Raw genomic sequence first — 6,512 nt, forward strand, 5'->3', positions numbered from 1 at the left:
TCAGGGTTGATAAAAGGTTTTGTTTTTATAATTTGGTAAAAGGGACTACTGTAACAGAACAACAATAAAATATTTAAAAAATAAAATAAAATTACAAAAAATATAAGATCTATACTAGGTGAGAAGCCATAGTTTAAGGATACATGTTCTATAAATAGTTGATACACATACAATTTATTGTCTGTAAATAATAGAAATATACATTAGACAGAGTAGCTTCAAAAGTTGGGAACAGGTAAAACAAAAGAAAAAGAAAGATGCAGTAACATGATTCTTAAAGTCCACAGGAATTTAAACTAAAGAGTTCAAACAGCTGCCAAGAATTTATTTTCACTGTGCCGGGGTTAAGGCATCTCTAGGACTCTTAGGGTTTGTCAAAATTGGATTTGCTGGCTTTTAGTATAGTACCTTCATCTTTCACTGCATGGTAGATAACATTCTTCATCTGTAATTTATCTTCATGATTGGTATGAATCTCTAACAGATAACAGAATTCCTGAGTAAGACAGAGCATTAACACTCTCTAGAGAAACAAAATCTTCAGCTACTTTGACATAGCTACACAAGTTAAGAAACTACAATGGAATTCCTGCTGTGATAAATGCCCAGCCTTGAACTTCTCACTCTTGAAGATGTTTTCTTAGTGATCAGTCTAACTGCCAGCTGACCACTAATGGATCATAGTCAGTGGGTGTTCTTGAACTTACTCTTCTAATGCCTTTTTAAGGAATTCTCATATGCTCTCCATTACTTCACTGGCATATATATACCAGAAGCCTCCTGTCTTCTTTTCCTTTAATAAAGTGCTTTATTTTGAGTTCATGAGAATTCCCATCTTGCATAGCTTTAAGGACTTCTTCTTGGTCACAATCCCTTTGGATTTCCAACATAGGCCAGAACATTAGCAGCCTCAGATAAAGATGTCTCAGTAAAGATATTGCTCCACATTTTTTATCTATTGGAGTAATTAATCCTTAAGTTTTATACCTCTCAGGACCCCAATCTGACCAAACAAAGTAATTTGGCAGCCTAGAGACAAAATTCAAACTTATTTTACCTTGCGTACTCAAGCAGTGGAATGTTGGCCATGAGATCATCAAACCAGAGGAAGGGCATGATATCTTTAAAAGTTCCTCCTGATAGCCAGTACTTAATTTTCAACATCAATAGTTATTTTTTCATTTTTCAAGAGATTTGGAACATCTTCAGATGCATAGAAAAATCTCCTACTAGGGCTTCTGTGATGATTTAATTGGTTTTTGGTATAGACTGAATGTTTGTGTCCCCCCAAATTTATGTCAAAACACAATTTCCAATGTCATGATGTTTAGAGGTGGGGTCTTTGGGAGGTGATTAGGTATGAAGTAAGGACCCTCATGAATGAGATTAGTGCCCTTATGAAAGGGACCACAAAGAGTTCCATTGCCCTCTTCCACCATGTGAGCACACAGTCAGAAGACGGCATCTATGAACCAAGTGGGCCTTCACTGAAATGAAACCTACCAGCACCCTGATCTTGAACTCCCCACCCTCCAGAACTTCCCGCCCTCCAGGACAATGAGGAATAAAGGTTTCTTAAGCTATCCTATCTATAGTATTTTGTTATAGCAGCCTAAACAGACTATGAAAGTCCTACATTCAATTAGACTGACTTCCTGGTCAAAAAAATCCTGTCAAAGTATTCAGGTTTTCAAACTTCTGTGTTCAATTTATGAGGCATTACAAACACCATCTCTGGCTGCCTTTGTTCCCAGTGCTCCCTGAACATATTCCAGTTGCTCTGGTTCTGGGAATCTTGCAAGCACAGCAAGCAATTATCACATAGTCATCAGTGAGGAGTGACAGTTCTAGGTTCTTCATAAGTTCTTGAGATTGTTACATAAATCAGAAGTGTCATTTTCTACTAAAGAAGCAAAGATATCACCAAGGATTTTTGGTGTGTTCTTGAATTCATTTTTCTATCTTTTTCTCTTGTTAACATTCCCACTGGTTAGATTGGCCAGCCAATTTAAAGATTTAAAGGAGAAGTGCTGATGGGATAGGTGGGTGTCATGCTGCTAGCTGACTTGGAGGCTACACCGCTCCCCTCCCTTCCCCCGGCCGGACCCATAGCTGCTAACTCCAGCACCAAGGGATTCTGCAGAAACTGAGATCCCAGAATAGGTTTTTCTCCAACTAAGAAAGTCCATGTTATGTCTTCCTTTAAGGCTGGCTTTGAAAAGAGCTTGAGTTGCCTCGACAAGGACAATTTGTCTTTATTCCACATTTTACTCTTTCAAATGAATAATCTTCAACATGATAGAGAGCTTTTCCAAGAAAAATCTGTGTAAGCCTCATGTTCCCTGGCTCATGTAGCTGAATCTTCATGTATCTCAACCAAGATAAAGTCATATAAGTGGCCTTGTTGGCAATTTTTCCTCTTCATCTGATAGCAACTCACGCCTACTCCAAATGCACACTGATGATACACCCACTGCAAGTTGAAGAAGATGGTATCACACATATCACACATTTCTTGAATGCCTGACAGCTTGCTGCCTAGCAACCCTCTTAGGGGTGCTCTTATTGTGTTGACATATCTTCCTTTTCAGAAACTACCCCTGACCCATTGACCTCCGCCATTGGCCAGGATGTGCTTTTATTTATTTAAATCAGTCGCCAACACATTTTTTGTTAAAGACAGCCATAACTTAATTGCTTCATTGTTATTACAAATATTTGAAAAAGAGGCAACACAGCAAAAAAAAAAAAAAAAAAAAAAGGCTCTAATAGCCTAATAAATAGGAAGATTTCTTTTTTTTTTAGAGTCTGTATGAGGAGAATCATGACCACACGGCTCCCTTTCTCTTTCATCATTCACCTCAGGGAAACGGTGACTAGGATGACTAAACTACCACTATTTTAGGTATATTAGGTTAGGAATCCTTGGGAAGCAAGAAACAAAAAATCTGACTAAATAAGAAGTGAAGGGGTAGGTGGTGGTTGAGGCTGGTCAACTACTAAGCCATGTCATCAAGAGCCTAATTTTTTTTTTTTTTTGCTCCATCATCCTCAGTTCTTATCTTTTCATCTTTGTAACTTTCAACCCATGGTCTCAAGATGCCCACTGAATTGTCAAGCAAAGAAGATAGAAAGATCACTTCCCACCCCTACTATGCCTTTTATAAGGGAAGCAAAGCTTTCCCAAAAGTCCTCAGTAGACATCTTCTTATATTTCTTTGGCCAACACTGGGTCATTTTGCCACTCCTGGCTCCAAGAGAATCTGAAAATCAAGTATATGAAAAAAAATAACAGGATTATCATAGATCAACTTTGAATCATCCTCTGGAGCTGGGCAAACTGCTATCTATATTAGTCAGCTATTACTGTGATAATGCTCCATAACAAGCCACACCCCCAGCCCCAAAATCTCAGAGGTTTACACAAACAAGCATTTGTTCCCCAGTGATAAGCCTATAGGTCACCTATGACTCTGCTACATTTAGCTGGGATCAGCTGGGCATGGATCTAGGCTGTGTGTTTTCATGCCTGACCCATATATTTTCTTCTTCTGGCACTACTGGTATCCATGGCATATTTTTCTCATTGCAAATGATAGGCATACAAGAAGTCAGATAAAATCATACCAACAAATTTAGAGTCTCTACTCATGTCATGTCTAGTAACATTTCATTTGCCAAACAAATTACCTGGGCAAGTCCAACACAAAATGGGCAAGATATATATTCTGCCTATGCCAGGGGAAAGTGCTACAAAGTCACATGCCAAGAAGTGTAGATACATAATTCTATTGCAGAGAGGTAATGAAGAGTTGGGAACCAAAGTCCAATCTTTCCCCTCATTCCAAACAAATGGTCTCTGACAGCAAGAGAGAAAGGAATAGTTGTTGGGTAGCCATCTCCAATAGTGTCTTCCATGCTACAGTCATCAAAAGAAGCTTTAGAAACTTATGTTTCTGGTTTAGTTATCAGGAGGAAGAGGAAAAAAAATAAGGAAATAGTAGTTACAAGTTGTTTTCAGGGCAGGGGTGTCCAGCTAGAATATTGATGCATAGTTGAACATGCTGATGAAGAATAAATGACATCTCAAACTCTGTTTCATAGTCTGAATTCCTGCTAATAGCAACATCTCTGATGCACTACATGCCAAGTACTATGCTAAGGACTTTACATGCATTATCTCACTTTATCCTCAAAATAAACCTATGTAGTTTATTTCTCTTACAGCTGACAGGTCAAGTGATTTATGCAGCTACTTTAAATGGCAAAGCTATGACTGGAACCCAGATCTGTCTGATTTCATTCACCCAGGCACCCGCTACTTGTGAGGCACTGTGCTGAGGATGCAGACCAACAACACAGCCTCCGTCCTCCAGGACTTCAATTCCTGCTCTCTAAACTATTCAGCCCACTGAAAATTACCTGTTGACTAAAAAATGAGTTCAATGCAAGCATGTGTGTTATTTTAAAAATGCCTGTACTCTTCTAAGGGCTTATGATGTCATATATCAATGAACCATCAAAACAACTCTAGTAAGTAAGTACTGTTATTCCCCATTTTAAATATAAGGAAACTGAGATACCTAGAGGTTACCTAGAAAGCGATGGAGCAGGATTAGAAATCAGGCTATCCAACTCTAGAGCTCCCCTTTTCACAACACCACAAGCAACCCATGGCTAATAAGATACAGGTTTATTTAAATATACACATATTAATGAATTAATATAGCTTTTTCTGATGTATTTTCCCAATAAAGGATATTAGCTATAATCACATAAAGACCTGTAAAATATTTTATGTTAAAAAGGGTTCCTCACACTTGAGAAACTGGGGGTCATGGGTGTGGGATTTTAAAAGTCTTTCAAAATTATAAACTAAGAGGGAAAATATTAAAATCTAAGACAGTAAGTGTGGTTTGTTTTTCCTTAAACCTCAGAGACTGTATTTCAGTCATTCCACTACTTTATCCGTATTTGATGTTCTCAGAATACTTTGTAATTGCTAATGAGTTAGTACATACTAGTGATAGTGGTGACCATTATTATTCATATCACTTCCTGTGGGGGTGTTGGAGGTGTCATTGGAACCCCTTGGTCTGCAGGCTCTGCTGACCGGAAGTTGGGCTGCAGCTTGCAGCCCCTTGGGCATCTGAACCCCAGCCACCTGGTGGCACCTGACATTGCCTCGGCCGGGTGGTGTAGCGGGCCCGGCTCCCCTACGCAGACCTGTGTCACTCTGCGCGGCCACACTCTGGCCAGGACGCAGAACCCATCCCCGATTCTGCAATTGCATGCTGCTCCCCGATTTCCCGGGGTACCAACAATACCAGAGCAAATTTTTTGAGAGCATAAAACTAGAACATAGTCAGAGGTGGAGTGAAGCTTGTACTTCAGAAAGTTAGCCTCACCCCTCAGCACCGCACAGCACCTGGCTCTCCAGGATCCTCCTGGACAAAGAATGGCTGTCCCCTTTCACCACCCACAACCCCATACCCTCCACAAGTCAGTCATATGTGAGCATCTCTTAGAAGACTAGGACGATCAAATTTGGGATGGGTATGAGCAAACCCTCAATCTAGCAGAACAATAGGAATCTTTTGTAAAACTCACACCTGATCACCTGACCAGATTATGTGACCTGACCAGAAAAAGCCAGAAAGCTCTGTGACCTGAAGCATTTCTGCGAGTATACTTAATACAACTGGAAAGACATTAAAACTTTATGGTTGTCACAAGCCTCTCTTCTCTGCTCATCCAATAAATTGATGTACCCTACTGGGGATAGAATCGTCTGAACAAAAATACCCGGAGCAGCACTTTAGCAAAATACTTCTTCAGTGGCACTGAATAAATGGAGTTTCCCCAAGCACAGTCCTGTAAAAATACGTGTATATGTCTCTAAGTGATTATTTGTATTGTGCAAATATTTTTTATCTTGGGGATTCTGGCTGTTCAAAACATTTGTTTGGTGTACAGAAGAGGAAGGGGTGATATCAAAGTATCCAAGAGAAGTGGCCAAGTGCTGAGAGGTCAAGTAAGAAGAGGACTGAGAATGAACTATTAATTCAGCATGGTGGTAGTCACTGGTTCTGTGATAAACAGTCTCCTTGGAGTAATGGAAGAGTAACCTGACTGGAAAGTGTTAAAAGAAAATGTGAAGTCAAGAAACGGAGTCAAGACTATGGAAACCTCATTGAAGAAGTTAAGCTCTAGAGGAAACAAATAAATAGAGTGGCCGTTTGATTCTTGTAACAGGAGTGGAATAATAGGCTTTGTTTGGTTGAATTTTGTTTTAGACTTGTTGTTGTTGTAGTTTAAAGAAACAAGGTATTAGACACATTTTATAGCAAAGAAAATACTCAGTGAATAACAGTTTGATGATGTGGGAGAAAGCAGAGATATTGACGGGAGCCATGCTTTCCTTCTGCTCTCAACACTTTGCCAAACTCCAGCTCAGGTGAAACTCAACTGTCTGCCATGCTCCTGAACACAAGCAGTTGAATGAACACAGT

The 6,512-nt window shown here is 39.6% G+C and overlaps 1 pseudogene; it reads right to left on the reverse strand.

Annotated features, from left to right (window-relative positions):
- Positions 1 to 346: 346 nt before the first annotated feature.
- LOC129061922 (lysine-specific demethylase 3A-like) lies at positions 347 to 5,293 on the reverse strand (annotated as a pseudogene).
- Positions 5,294 to 6,512: the final 1,219 nt, after the last annotated feature.

Source organism: Pteronotus mesoamericanus, unplaced genomic scaffold (genome assembly GCF_021234165.1).
Source record: "Pteronotus mesoamericanus isolate MK-2021 breed Mesoamerican mustached bat unplaced genomic scaffold, CSHL_Meso_final scaffold_651, whole genome shotgun sequence".
Lineage (NCBI taxonomy): Eukaryota > Metazoa > Chordata > Mammalia > Chiroptera > Mormoopidae > Pteronotus > Pteronotus mesoamericanus.